Source organism: Acanthaster planci, linkage group LG12 (genome assembly GCF_054643075.1).
Source record: "Acanthaster planci isolate LZ-2023a linkage group LG12, COTS_SCS, whole genome shotgun sequence".
NCBI lineage: Eukaryota > Metazoa > Echinodermata > Asteroidea > Valvatida > Acanthasteridae > Acanthaster > Acanthaster planci.
Genome location: NC_141788.1, coordinates 5,403,094 through 5,418,523, shown reverse-complemented (window position 1 = coordinate 5,418,523; position 15,430 = coordinate 5,403,094). Strand labels below are relative to the sequence as shown.

Below are 15,430 nucleotides of genomic sequence, written 5' to 3'. Positions count from 1 at the left end.
ATTGGTACAGACAAAATAGAGAGGGTATGGGGTACAAGTAGTAACAGAATACCAATGGACGACCTTCCTTGGCTCATGCCTGCAGCAACAAAATCTGCTTTAAATTAAAATAGACAATGATAAAAAACCAAGTCCCTGTAAAGCACACAAATTGTATGCCTGACTTACCAAGTAGAAGTACTCTTCTTAAAAAATCCAGCCAAGTCAAAGTTCGTACACGTACTGTACATACATGTACATCAACTTCTCTGAAGACTGCAACATGCCCAACCAGCTTAAGTTAATGTACCATTCCAGCAATCATTTAAATGCTCCTGTGAATTCACTGACACTAGAACAAGCAATGACTTTGCCAGGCCGTACCATGCACTGATGTACATAAAACACGGGATCTTCTGGCGCAACAGAGGTACTGTAGTGTATATACATGTACATGTGCATGTAGCCTCCGCACAAGATATTAGTACATGTACAACGTACGAGGAAAGTCCCAAGTAATCCCAGGCCAGATTGATATCCCAGCCTGCCCCAAGGAGCCGGGTAGCTTTTTGCACGTGCACGTGTATCTGTTTCATGCACGTCAAGTTGTGACGTGAGTCCTGAACTTCAGTCCCCGTCTGACTGAATGAGACACAGCCTTTCTTCACTTACTTCCTGAGGATAATTATTGGATAATAATCAGTGCATCTGCTCAGTGTTTTAAATGTTAAAGTTCCTGGGAGGTTACTGTTGTGTGTATGGAAAAGAGTGAACTTTTGCCACAAAAGTAACGAGTGAAACACAGAATCAATGGTTTCCCTGATATCAGTTACACGTAAATGCTCTTTACTGGTACATCAACACCCCCCCCAAAAGAAATTGCTTTTGACCACAACTCGGCATCCAACAGGTCAGACAGTGACGCAGGCCCTTTTGTTCTTGGGCTAGAAGCCAGGATTGTCTGGGGATCAAGCCGCATCAGACTTTATTTAAGCCACACATCTTAGAGGGCCTTACACAAAGTGAATCAGCCTTTTTGGTTGGCTATATGGCCACACTGTATGAAGGCCGATGATTAGCAGTAAAGCAGTACTGCCCAATGAGCAGCCAGACAAAGATAAGGGAGGGGTGAAAGAAGAGGGGAGGGCAGGGCTATATAAGGCCATATCCGTTCCTTAACATGGCGGTAGCAAAATCTTTTTGATAAAAGTTCCAAAGACTGTTCTGATCTGTATGCTTGGTTTCTGCCAAATCTGATAGAGGACACTGGTACACAAAGTACACTTATAACATACCGGTACATACATACATGTACATGTAACACCTACATGTATGACATCACGCTTTGCTTACTTGTGCACTTTGCTATTAGCCTATTTGAGGTATGGCGGACACAACAGGGGGCACTTTTGGGTTTAGGTGAAATGTTTTGTGTTTACTCCAAATTTATCAACTTCAAATGACACTTTCCTATAGAGTGTGCCATTTTTTTAAAAAAAGGCTTGAGGGGGCTCGATATGTATTGCCTACCTCACTGCTACAGAAAAGTGTACAAAAATCAATAAAATTAATAAATTTTTATAAAATGCAGATACACTACAAGCTCCAAGGAGGAGCATGTACAAAAATTCTACATCAGATCTAGAGTTCAAAAAGGTACATGTACCTATACACTGTACCTCTTACATGTAAGTAACAAATTTCCAAGTTTGAAATAAACTCAATACAAAATTTTACACAATACACGGATAGTGTGAAAGGTCATCAAGATCTAAATTCACACATGTCCCATACATGCTGTTTAAATATACATGTACAATATCCTTCAGTAAACAAAAGAACTAAAAAGAGGGGCTACAGTGGATTGGGAATTTATTAGAGTTTGCAGGTTGGACCCTACATTACCCATCTACAGTGCCTGTGCATACAGATACCTGTTACATGTACATGTACGTACAGTACATGTACATCAGCTGGGGGAGAACGCCTTCATGTTGCAGGATATGATTAAACTGATTTATTCCTCCCCTTGCATACTGGTTTAGAAATTGTCCACAAGACGTACACAGAAACCTGTTAGTCACTTCTAAACATCCCCTCTTAATTCTCCTTGCCACGTAGGCATGCACACATGAGGCAATTTACCCTTGCGGTTTTGACCCGTCTGGAAATCCCGGGATTAGATTTTGAAAGTGTCACAATAGCTCTGGTTGGACGTGTTGGTAAGGGCATTGAGCTGAAGTAAATGTCAGGATGGAAAGCTGGAGAACTTGCAACTGAGACTCATGTGAAAGTGTGTCAGTGCCAGGTTGTATCAGCCTTCGGTCTTGAAAGCAAATTTGAGCAGCCCAACGTGGTTCAGAGGCACTTACGGTACGTGTCTACCGCACATGTCTACTTTCGTATCACACATGTAGGTAGAACAAGGGCACGCATGTACTGCTACATTTAATCTGCAGTGCAAAGCATGAGCAGCTCGTAACTCATACTGTTCATTCAGTGCATGCACATTAAAAAGAGTATAAGTGGGTCTAGTACATGTACGTTCAAAGTGTCTTTGCAGCAAGAGTGACTGCAATGTTCAAGTAGGCTCTTGGTGCAAAATGTGAAGCCAAAGTATTTCAACACTGATAGAAGTGAAACATTAATACAGGTGACTGAAGTGGAGACACAATGTTATTGGGAGTAATGATTAGAACTTGTTATGTATGGAGCTTGTCTCTGGTCTACCTCTTCTACAGGTACCTACAAGGCAAGGAGAGTGGGGTCTGCTCTGTGTGTCATCAAAGTGTAGACAGAGTGGGTTCCTGGGTTGCGGAAGAGAAGTCCAGTCCGCTTGGCAATGCAGGCCACCTGCCTAAGTTGGCTAGACACCATACTCCTGGATTACATTCAAAGCAACACCAGCTAGCTGCCTGTGGCTAAACATACACACCCATTCAGAGTTTCTAGATATATGTGATACATGAGTACGTACATGTACTTCAAACAATTCGACAGAAACACAGCTTATTTACACTACCAATATTAGATAGTGAAACAAAATGTAACATCACACCCCTGCCCACGCTCCAAAGTCACATGAGGTCTGCAGTACTATAAACTCAGCCCCAATTCCAAGTAGCTCAGGGGCCTGAACATTTTGTATATCCTTGGATGTGGCCACTTCACAAATTACCGTAAATGACCAAAGCTATGCAATATGCTCTATTGGAATGGGAAGGAGTTGTTTTATATTCAGCTGTAGGATTACAGTAAAAAGAACAAAGTGACAGCAAGTTCTCTGTTGTCTGTTGTCAGCATTCAAAGTTCTGAAACACAACAAACCACGCAAGTTTCTTCTGCTGCGTGCAAAATCAATAGGCTCTCAAATCCGTGCTCTGACAGCCATTCAGCCATCATCTCAACCTTTTGGTCTTCAGATGAGAGAGAGAGAGAGGGGGAGAGAGCACAACATGCCTAGAGGGAGCCATCCTCTCTTTGAGAGGAGCTCAGGAATCCTATGACACATTCCATTTGATCTGTTAATGATTGGAGGCCAAGCCAGGGAAGCCACCATAAGGCAGCAAAGGGGCTGACAATGTCAAGCTCAATCAGACACAATCACTTCAAAGAGAGCTCCTGAAATTTACATCCTGAGTGTCAGGCCAGAACAATTTTTAAAGGTCATAAAGTTTAAAGATTTATGGGTCAGAAGTGCAAGCAGCAATTGTCAACCATTTAACTGAAAAATGTTCAACAAATGGCTTAGGGGACTAAATTGGTAGTTTCACCTTTTTCAAATCCAAAAGTTCAAAACTTCTTGAGTTTCATTATTGACAAAGGGCCTGAAAATTTGTTTCTCTCATTCCATTGAAACAACACTTTCTTCCTTTTTGGGGGGATAGAAAAAATCAAACAAGATTTGAAACATTACGGAAAGTGCATTAGAAATGTCGTAAGTTATAGTTACAATTATAAAAACTCGTTCATTGAAAAGTGTTCAGCAGAAGAATTTCCTTGATCTTTTTTCCCAATTTCAAGTTCTCTGCCAAGGCACAGAAAATCCACGTACGAGGTACAAAAATCAGAGTTGAGACATGCATCTACTTCAAAGTTGAATTGTTCCACTCCTGTCTGAAATGTCAAGTCTGATTTTCTTCAAACCCTTTCACACTCTTCAGCAGGTAGTTCCTGGAGACTCAAATCATGTGTCATGACCAATTTTCCTGGCACTTATTACATGTACATGACGGTACAAGGGACACCGTTCCATAACAGAGGGGTATGCCCACTGACAACTAAACTTTCCTGTTTTTTTCCTTCTCTCATGAATTTTTTTATAATTTGAGCTGAGCAGTCCCTGATTAAATTTGCGTCCATTACAGGATCGACCGATTTGTCACACAGGTGTTAAAAGACTTTCCATTTATTTCCACCTGCAAAATTCAACATCCTTAAGACATCCATTCCAATATCCACAATGAAACCAAAATGAAAACTGGAGAGCAACTTTGCAGAACTATGATTTAAGGGCAAATCATCTCAGCATTATTAACAGGCGAGTTGTTGGAGAAACCAATGGTTCTCCTAAGCCACTTTCAAATGTGGATATTTTGCCCATCAACTGTCCAGACTTGTTCCAAAATTAAACCCACAACCCAACAACTACATGTGCATGTACATGTATGTCCTAAAGGTGCAGTTTTTGGTGTCCCTCAAAAACTGATGAAGTTAGTATACCTGCAAGTCACTTGTCTAGCCACCCAGCCAGACACTGCTACATGTAGCTGTTCCTGGGGCTACCATTTCAGCCCAAACAAACATGCTCTGAACCCACTGACTTGCTGTGTACATGTACATTTATGTATGCATATGGCTAGACAATTTTTTTTAATCAATGACCATGCACATCACTTCCCTATACAGACCTTTCAAAAACCTCCTCCTTCAACTCCAGCCCCCACCCTGGGGGATCTCTATTAATCAGTATAGGCAGCCCTCATCCATTTTCTCTAGACTAGCCCTGGCACCTATGGTACACAAATCAAACTTGATCTACACATTAAGATACCCGGTATCTCTGGTACACTGTGCCATATATGACCAAATCCCAGGAACTGTGCAACATTCTCTTGAAGGCCTTCAACTCAGAACTTTTTTTAGGCAACTTGTGACTTACAAGCACTTTGTCAGATATGTGGGTCACACATGCATCCCTGATTTTCAGCCAAAAACTAGAACTTCCAAACACATGTGAAGTCTTTTCATATAAATTTGCACTTTGAGCAGAAGGGCAACCTGACCCAAGGCCAAAAGCATGTTGTATTTCTGTAAATTGTATGTTAAAATCTGTAAAGTTTCACACCAATCTGATAGCACACTCATCTTTTAACATTTCTTCTCTAGATTAAAAAATTCTTTTTTAAGCAGTCAGCCATCAAACCAAATTCCTTCAAAATGTTTACATGCAAATGGGGGATTCTGTGAGTTTATTAGAAGTGGCATTGTAAACCCTAAGGGAATCATCCTGGAAAACATGCATCCTGCCGTGCAAATCTCTTACCAGTAAACCTCATACATGTACTTCACCCACTGAAATGTTATTTCCTAGTCAGTTTTTTGAGGGCTCAGAATGCAGATTTACTGGTAATCCCCGGGATATACCCAAAGGACAATTTTATCAGTAGTGTGGTAAACATCCTACCTTCTGTCAGTCCTAAGGGTTGAAACTTTCAATTTGTTTTGCATTTGGTAGACAGCCTCCTTCCGGAGCTTAGAAGCTACTGGTATAAAACAGGGCATACATGTACATGCAGCCTCTAAGCATAGCACAGGAAACGGCATTCTGAAGCATATTGTGAGTGAATCTTTTTGAAGGATTTGTTGGTGCTGAGTAGAACCACGAACCACTGTTTTTCGGGCCCCTTTATCTTCAGCTCCTCAGAAATTAGCTACAGTATATAATGCTCCCAGCCCTATACAGGGCCTTTCTACATGTGCATACATTACTTGCAAAATTCCTCAGTTTACCAAACTTGTAAGGTGTAGTAAATGTACACTGTACATGTCCAAATTTGAGGAGACACCATTATGTACAGGGCTGTCACACTCACTTACAGGTACTAGGCGCATGTACACTTTGCCAAGTTGGGATATCCTACTGGTTGAAAAGGAATGTCATGCGCACCGCGTACCACCTGCACGTCGACAGGATAACCTTACAGTACAGTGTAATGGTTTCTAAATCTGGTTGCCAGATAAAAGTACGGAAGGGTTGTGGCTGCAATGTTAGCATGAGGTTAGTTACAAAGTTCTCTTCAGAAAGGGCCACAACTTCCCAGGTATACAGTACATGTACATGTATCAGTATGTGGAAAGGAGTTGTGGTTAGCCTGTGTAATTTAGTTAGTGAAAAATCAACAAAGAGGTTCCAAATCTGCAGACTGATGGAAGTTAACCTGCAAACACTTGAATGAGGGCAATTTAAAAACATATGCTCAGACATTTATGGTGTAATTCAATAGGAACCGAGCACTTGTTTCGAATTCTGAAGTCACTGTCAGTCTCAACCAGAAAGGCTCCATGAAGTCCCAACCACTAAAACCCATTATAGGATCAAATATTACACATGTACAATGTACTAGAATTCAACTTGAAGTATGAGTAAACTTGTATCACTATACCTCATACATATTCATGACAGATTGTCAAACTCTCATTGGTGCATTCACGGTCACAAGCCAGCCACCATTTTTACTGTTTGCCAAGTGCGCACGTGATCGTTCACGCAAGGAGTAAAAACGCAGACCCACTACCGGAAATTATAAACTATGAGCTTCAATGTTTCGGGTACAGTGTACTGGTAGCAAATCATGGGCAAATTGACTCTTGAAGAAGGAATGTGCAGATTCAAAACATTTAATTTTAATGTTAAACTACATTTCATGCCCATTTATGAGAGAGTTACCGGTAACAGCACTTATCCAAGAAACTTAACAAATGGTAAAGATATAACTTTTGTTCGTTTTTCAGAATAAGACAATTGTGATATTCCTCCACTTTGCTGTCACCAGTTTGGAAGCAACCATGAAAGTGATACCTCAACACTGACTCAGAATTTCAAGTGCAAAACTGCAAAGGTTTGAAAGGGTACATGTATCAAAAGAACTGACACAAAACAAGTCTGAGAGTATCCAGTCCCACAAGCTTGGCAAGGGACAACAAAAGTCCACCAAAAAGTGAATAAACCCCAAATAATACACTCACCTACTAGTATCCCTTGGGCGAAGAGATATGCCCTATCAGCCTGTGTATTTCCAGTAATCCGTTTGTGCAAGGCAACAGTAAAATTCTGACTTCCCCACCAGGAATTCCACATTATTATTGTATTATCCCCCAAATATTTTGTTGGCTAATCTTTGCTTCAGCAGTGGAGCGGATGGGCTAGTATTCAAGGTGTTCAATGGAACACCTGGGAACGGAGGTCAACACAAGTTGACCCTGTAGCATGATGAATGGAAACACAAGGGCCATCGCTTGCTTTTTTTTCCCCATGGCTACACATGTGTGAATCCTCTTTGGGACCAGCAAGGAGTGGGAGCACCTAGACTCTCTTATTTCTACTGTGAATGTTGTATTATCTTGTTTTCACAAAGGAACTCCACAGTTTAAAAAAAAAAGGAACTGATCAACCAATACATGTGTACAAATAAATTCAACATGTACAGTATACTACAGAACATTCAATACCAGTACACAAAGTTTTAAAAAGTTGAAACTTCTCCAAGTTTTCTATTTTCATATTCACTTCTGTGAAATAAAATCACATTGGTGTCTGAAATTTTGCGTTTTAGTTTGGAATTCAGTATGTGGTTTAAGGTCCTATGGAAGCAAACAGCATTCACAACAGTATTCAAACTAGAAATTACAACGTATGTGAATCACAAATGTTCATGGTTCCTGAAGAAACAGCTCTCAATTTGCCTAATTTCTGAAGTGCTGCCGATGTTTGCAGAAACATCATCCTTTGAGAGTGTCAGATTTTACCTCAAAATGTACAATTTGTCTCATGGCTTTTAAAAAGGGTCGGGTTTTTCTTCAGTATGTTTTTAGTATGTATTTGTTATTTGGTGCTTCGGTAATCGCACAAGATTTTTCAAAACTTTTTGATTTTCTTTTGCTTTTGTACTGAGAGCCGGCCAAAGTTTTACCAGCCACTGGAAGGCAAAAATATGTAGGAAAAACAGGTACTATTCCTGTACACTGCAATGCACCAAAACCCTCTATTCACTAACAGACATTGTCCACAATTCAATGTACATGTACATTATTGGACTCAGGAAGATTGAGGTTATACAATTTCTTTGTCAACTGCAGAATTGATAATTTCTCAGCTGTCTCAATTCTGACGGCCATGTCTGTTTTGGTTTTTTTTTAGGTCACAAGCTATGTTGTTGATGCAATAACAAGGTTTCCAACACATACCAGTATATGTAAGAAGAGTAACACATGGGCAAACCAACACTGAATTCGCATCGTTTTAAAATCTTTCCCAGAAATTTTTGATCAGATCCTTATGAAGCTGTTTTGTGTATTCCATGTCTGCCCAGGTCTTCGACAAAGACAAATTTTAAAGGAAAAACTTTGCCAAACCACATGTAGGTACTCACAACTGTTAAAACGTTAGAATATGGTTGTTTTGATTTCTCATTCCCACCCCCCTGAACTTGTCGCAGGGCACAAGTGCTGCAGGCCCACAGGACTTGTACTAGGGAGCAAGAAAAACCCTGGAACATTTTCTTAAGAAAAGGAGACAATCTGATTATGGTAATCTATTCCACGTAATCTGCTTAGATGACTAATACGACTACCCCGCGTGTCTTACATCTCATAATCACGTTTTACATGCGTACATGTGCTTTGCTTGATTGGCCACGATGAGTTTGTACGGCCGAGTGACATCATCGCCACCGACACTTAAGCAAATTTGTACTGGCGGTCATGCCGGCGAGTCAGGAAGCTCCCTTCATAGCCCTCAAATGAGTTCCTTCATTTTCTGTATTTGCAGATTTAATTATGAAAGCAAGTTTGAGGGAAACTGGGCTTTTTGTACATTTGATTGGCATGGAAACGATAAAAGCAACAGTCAATTTTTCATCAGTGACTGTTCTTCCCAAGGAACTGGTGCTGAACTCTGGACACCTATACAAGAACAAATCTGCATTCATACAATAGCCATGCTAAACTGGGAATTTTCTATTTAATCATCATGATCTCAACGGAGAACGATAGATCTAAAGTTTGCTAGCTGTCAGATACTCTTGCTGGATTCAGGATTCAACAGACTGCATCCAATTTTCGGTGAAACATTTGGTACCGGTATATATATATGTATCCATATAAAATGAATTTGATCAATTTTAGGAAAAGTAAATACATGTAACTGATGAATACATGTATATATGTTAATGAAAACTATATTCAGTTGTCTATTAATTAAACATCATTCACCCAACAAAGGAAGCAATTTTGAAACAGATTTTAGATTCAGTATTTTTTCTTCTCCATTTAAGTAAACGAAGTACGCACTGCAACTAACAATTGAATACAAAAAACAATGGATCCCAACCAAACAGATCTACTAGTATCAAATATTTCAATTTGAAATTTTCGAATTTTTTTTACGTCGTTCTATTCACATTCAACTATCTTTTACGTCCCTTTGGTGTCTGCACAAGGCAATTTCTTTCCAAGGAATAGTGGCAGTCGTTAGTGGACCTGAACAACAAACATACTCAATCATCCCTCCTGATCAAACAAGGCAGGGGAGACCACGTGCCTTTCCGGCTTCGTTCCCAACCACACTCGTGCAGTATCTCAAGTCACAGGGAGGAAATTTCTTGCGAGGCGGTTGCCTGAATGTTTGATCCTGCATCAGGAAAGCTAAGGCACATGCTCATCTTCCGGAAGAATCTATTCAGAGCCTACCGTGCATAAACATTAATAACTTGTGGTTCAAAACAGGAATACCCTGTGTGGAGCAACGTTTTGTTTGATGTGAAATGGCAAACACCAATACCATGTTTGGTCTTTTTGTCTCGGTTTGAGACACCACAAAACTCAGTAAATTTTACATGTGCATGTGGCAGTGTTGTAGTTGAGTCACCAATGTCTAGTCCGAGTCATTATCCAATGTGACTTGAGTCCAAGTCATAAAAAATGTGACTTGAGTCTGAGTCCTTGACTGAAGTCATACAACACTGACATGTGGCACAACAAACAGTGTAACCAAGAAACAGTGTTTTTGTGTGTGTGTGTGAAATATTTGGTCCAGTCAACCATTTGACTTGCAACAGATGAACAAATGAAATGCACAGCTCTGAATGCTTCTCAGGTATGAATGGAGAACATTATCCTAAACAGTCTTCCATCCTCAAACAGATGATGGATTGACGACAGTTAGGATCAAAGACAACCACCTCACGAGCACTTTTGACCATTGACAAATTTATTCGAACATTAGGATTAAAGACCAACAATGTTGTACTATGATCTCTGACAAATTTATCTGAATATTCCATATTGCTACTCGTCACTTTAAATGCTGTAATATTTTGTCAGTAGTATCACACTATCAACAGGATTTCATTGTTTCATGTGAACTTCATTTTCCAGATGTTTGTTGGGACATACACGTACATTTATGGTACATGAAAAACAGGCACTTCCATGTAGTCTCTATAAACCAAATTATACCGAGCGTTGACAACCCTTGCCTATCTGTACAGGTGTTCAACTGGAAAAGCTGGAAAGCCTCTACAAAGTACAAAGGAGCACAATTCTTGCTATGGATCATATCCATTGAATGGCATTTCAAGGCTTGCATCACTTTGTTATGTACATGCTGGCCACAAAGCTGTTGGTGATGTCTTCACAAAAAGACCAACCCAGAAATTCCAACCTTGTAAAGAAATATGGTATTACCAGAAAGCACGTCCTACGTGTGCTTATGCTTCTGTAAAAGGAAAATTCGAAAAACACAAAAATAACTCGATCATTCAAGCAAAGTTGACAACCAGAAAAAGTTTTGTAGACGACGGAATGTCAAGTTGTTTTTGCAATCTTATGGACACAAAGGAAAATATGAAATAAAATGCAAGTAACCATTTCGATTATTCATTTGTTTCAGCTAAAAAACTGAAGTTTCAGCCAAGTGCAAATTCCTCTGAAAAATTTTGTACTGAACCCATTATAAAAAAACCGGCATTCTCCAAAGGAGCAGAAAGGTCCACAAGTCTAATTTAATGAATCTAGGCAGACAGGTGTACCAATAAGGTTAAAGATTCTATGGTACACATATGGTCCCTTCCTCATTCATAGCATGAACATTAACCCCCCCCTCCGTTCACATAGCCGTACTCACCAATTTGAGCAAAGAAAGGTCACAACCCGTAGCTGTCATTCCAAGTGCGTCCGACTGCAGGCATGACCGTTGACAGCACAGTCAGTTATTACCACTCTGGTGCCGATGGTGCAGCGGACAGCTGCGGAAGAGCAGTGCCCTCGCTAAAATGCAGACAACTCCAGCTCAGCAGAACAGTCTCAAAACTTGAATGTTGTACGTCAACACTGGCTTACCTGGGTCAATGCTTCTGTTGCCTGGATGCATCTGGGAGCTACTTAGGGCAAGAGTGGACAGGGTCTACCTTAATTGCTGACTTCCTGACACCTGCCCAGGGATTGTCTGGAAGCAAACAGAACCGGCATAATAATGATTTTACTGTTTTCCACAAAAGAGGCTCATTTAACCCAACAATGCATTCCTGTACATGTAGGTACCAGTATTTTGCTTGTCATTGAACAAGTTTCCTTCTGTTTCATTTCTTCTTCTTCATTCCCTCTTCAGTTCAATTTGTAAGTGCACGTACATGTATGTCTGGAGCAATGGTCCCAGTAAAAGACAATTACCGGTAATCAAATTGATGCTTTTGACAGTCGCCTGGATTTCAGGGAAACAGTTCCAGCAATTTGGAAGCATTGTCTTCTCAAATTTAAAAGCGTGTGAAAAGGCAAACAGGGAGAGGGAAGACAAACATTTCTTTTTTTAGTAGGGGAGATGCAGCATGGAGTTTTTTGTACTGTACATTACAAATGAAGATTGTTACAATACTGATGGGTGTTTAAAGTTTAAAAACGACTGATCAAGTGATGATGTACATGCAGGAAGGGCACATCCACTTCATTACTTGCAGTTCAGTGAGTACAATTTCAAAGCTCAGAAACAAGTATAATATCTTGGTTCAGTTTGAAGCACATTCATGAAGAGTCCCACAGTTGTATTTTGAAGACTACCTGACCCCCTGATCACTGGACCATCACTCATAGGGCTGGTCAAGCCCAAACTCAAAACAGACTGACACAAGGCCTGAAATTGAATAGGGGACCGGAACAGACAAATAATTTGATTGACCTCAACCGTCCTATCCCAACAGATCAATGACAATTCAGAGAAAAATGACACTATATAAAACACTGCAGGGAACAGTCTGCCACCTTTTGAAGCGTTCACGCTGTGACCACTCTCCTGTCAAACCCGACTGTTTTTCTCACTCAATTTCTGCTAACATTTACTGGCAGCTGAGTAACTTTTCAAGTTAATCTGTGGATAAATCATCCACTGTAGCACCATTTAGCAAAGCTTAGCTATATGTGCACTGTTGGCACTTTTCTGAACACAGGCACTCCAGTTCTACCATAGAGCTTTACTCTCATGAGTTTAACCCACCTGTGGAAAGAAAAACAACAGCTTCTCACAACATTTGAGATTTATTGTTAGCCCTGTGGCCGTCAGTCATTCATCAGTGAATAACCATTTTCTCTCACATGCCCAGAACATCATTTGAAAATGCAGAGTCCAAATTTACCTTGACTGGTGAGTTGAAACAGATATTAAATTTAGTGTAAAAATAACTGGAAGATGCACTCTGACGATTGGTAAAAATTTGAAAATGTTCGACAATTTCGTCTACATGTACATGTATCACTAAAGTACATCAGTATGGTGTACATACAGTGTCTACATGTGCTAGTCTGATTATGACGGTCCCCGGACACAGTTATATGCTAATAAGATACGCTCAATGGAACTAATCCACCAACTTAATCATCCACTCCAGATCCCTTTCCCATTCATTCAATGGGTGGTAATCTCCCATTCAGTGTGCAATCAATGGGAAAGATTATCCTGTCACCTGTGAGCTAGGCAGAGTGGACCTGGGAGAAGCCCAGGCCACGGAGGTTTGGTTAATCCATTGTAAGAGCCTGGACTGACCTCCTTCAGATATACCGGTACATATGCAGCAAGGTATGACACAGAGAGAACACCCCCTGCTTTGTGTTGGTCATTGTCTGGCAGGAATCTGGGGAATTCCTTTCAGACATCTTGGGGGGATGTGTTAAGTAACAATAGTCTGGAATGTGTATAGGGATTGGACATGTTGGGGGGGGGTACCCCTCGGTCTCATTTCTTGCTGGGTATATATACCAGTACATGTACATGTAGATGCAGCACTAGGCATGTAAGTCCTTGTACCATTGTGCGGTAGGATTTTATGTAGGGATGTGCACATTGTACTGGTATGTACATGTAAATAGCGTACACTCTATGGCAAAACTATCCGTAGTAACACTGAAAACACAAATGAATGCAGGAAGACATGCATTTTAATGTGTTTATACAAATTCATTAAGTGTACAATATATAATTTCCCATAGTGCATTGCATAAATGATTGCAGTAAATATACAGTTACATGTATGTGTCTGTGCATAATATTTCTGAAAACAATGCACTGACCATGTTACACAAATGTACATTTAGAAATTTACCCATTTACACGTGTGCACCATTTCCACCTGCACCTTTTCTGTATGTTTACATTTAGGAAGTGTGCATGTGCGCACAGACTTTTGGTGTACTCATGTACAATAACATTTTTGCAGTGTATTTTCTGAGGAGCAGTGGCATAACAATTCAAATTGTGATTTAAAATTCTGAGGGGAAACTCCTTCCCATTGAATGCAACTGCCGAAGTCAAACTCTGATTATCACACACTTCTGTTATAAGCAGTCTTTCATCCACAAGAATCTACGCATGAGGTACTCCTCAACAGATCAATCCAAGGGATTGACTACATCAGTGACCGTAAAGATGGATAAGCTCCAATAATCCCTTCTTCATCTCAAGCTGGGAATATGAAGAACGAGAGCACTAGTTGTATCATAGAGCTACAAACCTGGTTGTATGAAATGGAGGAATAGGACATGCATTTAACTTGCCTTTCAGCCAAACACCCATCATGGAAAGCCAGGTAACATAATAAAATGTCACACACCAAGGCTTAAATATGTGGCATGTGTGTTTCTAAAATTTGTATTGTGAAAATGAAATAAGATTTCAAATATAAATACAAACATGTATGTTTATTCCTGAGGTTTTCTCTAGAACTTGAGAAAAAAAAACATCAGTTTGAGCAACTACGCCGATTATTTGATCAGCGTTATATTTGATGCCCAAAGCCATGTATACTCCTCATCTGAGGGATCTGTCACCAACGACAGAAATAATATTTACCACTGAATATTCATTCTTACCAACACCCAAGACACGACACCTGCCGACTGCTGCATTCAAAGGCTTTCACAAATGACCTTCTGGACAAAAAAAGAAGAGGAAGCAAATTTGTGTGACCAACCGACAACATGAGCTAGCCCTTAATGCTGCAGGGCCGTCCGGTTCCACCCAATCACCAAATGAAAATCTCCCTGAGCCGCTTCAAGAGCCCAGTAACTCTTAGTCATCCTTGTTTGGCCTTCCCCAGCCCATCCTGGCAGGTCTGACGAGTGAAGCGTGCAGGATGCTACCAGGGGCTGGAGGAAAAATATCGGCATAATTGCCGATGACGAATGATATTGTGTAATAGAAATCGGCCTTAGATCCCAACGGGCATGAATGAAGACCCGCAATTATAATATTCTGGATTACAAACAAGCATGGCAAAGGGTGAAAAGAAAATGAGATTCGTTTTTGTTACGTTTTGTTTTGTTTCACAAAGTTTATTGCACAATCAAGAGCTATTCATCTTGATTAAAATTGTTAACCTGCACATTTGTAGAATTTTTAGTCTGAAAAATCAATCTGCATAAAGCCTTCTTGACGCACTGAATATTTCAGCTGTGCAACTGAGAATCTAGGAAAAATGAGGTATTTCAACATTGTACAAGATGTTGTAAAGTGCTTTGCAATTTGAATTGACACAGGTGATGCTTATAGGTGCAAAGATGCTTAACTGAAAATAAATCACACTGCGAACAAAGTTTGACTGTTATGACCAATTTAGGGTAACAGTTCATCCAGGGTAAGTATTCACCAGCCCCAGTGACAAAAACGTAATGACTGAAGTATGAAAAT

The 15,430-nt window shown here is 40.2% G+C and overlaps 1 protein-coding gene across 8 annotated transcripts in view; it reads right to left on the bottom strand.

Moving 5' to 3' along the window:
* The window catches only part of LOC110984353 (uncharacterized), a 68,762-nt gene that overhangs the window by 49,229 nt on the left and 4,103 nt on the right, over nucleotides 1-15,430 (bottom strand). For 5 of the 8 annotated variants that reach the window (XM_087143722.1, XM_087143721.1, XM_022244482.2 and 2 more), the window contains exon 2: nucleotides 11,384-11,704. The gene's annotated coding sequence lies outside the window, so the exon portion shown is untranslated. Of the gene's footprint in view, nucleotides 1-168; nucleotides 546-7,227; nucleotides 7,355-11,383; nucleotides 11,705-15,430 lie in introns of those variants that run through there. The other 3 variants (XM_087143724.1, XM_022244480.2, XM_087143725.1) reach the window with 3 other exon arrangements.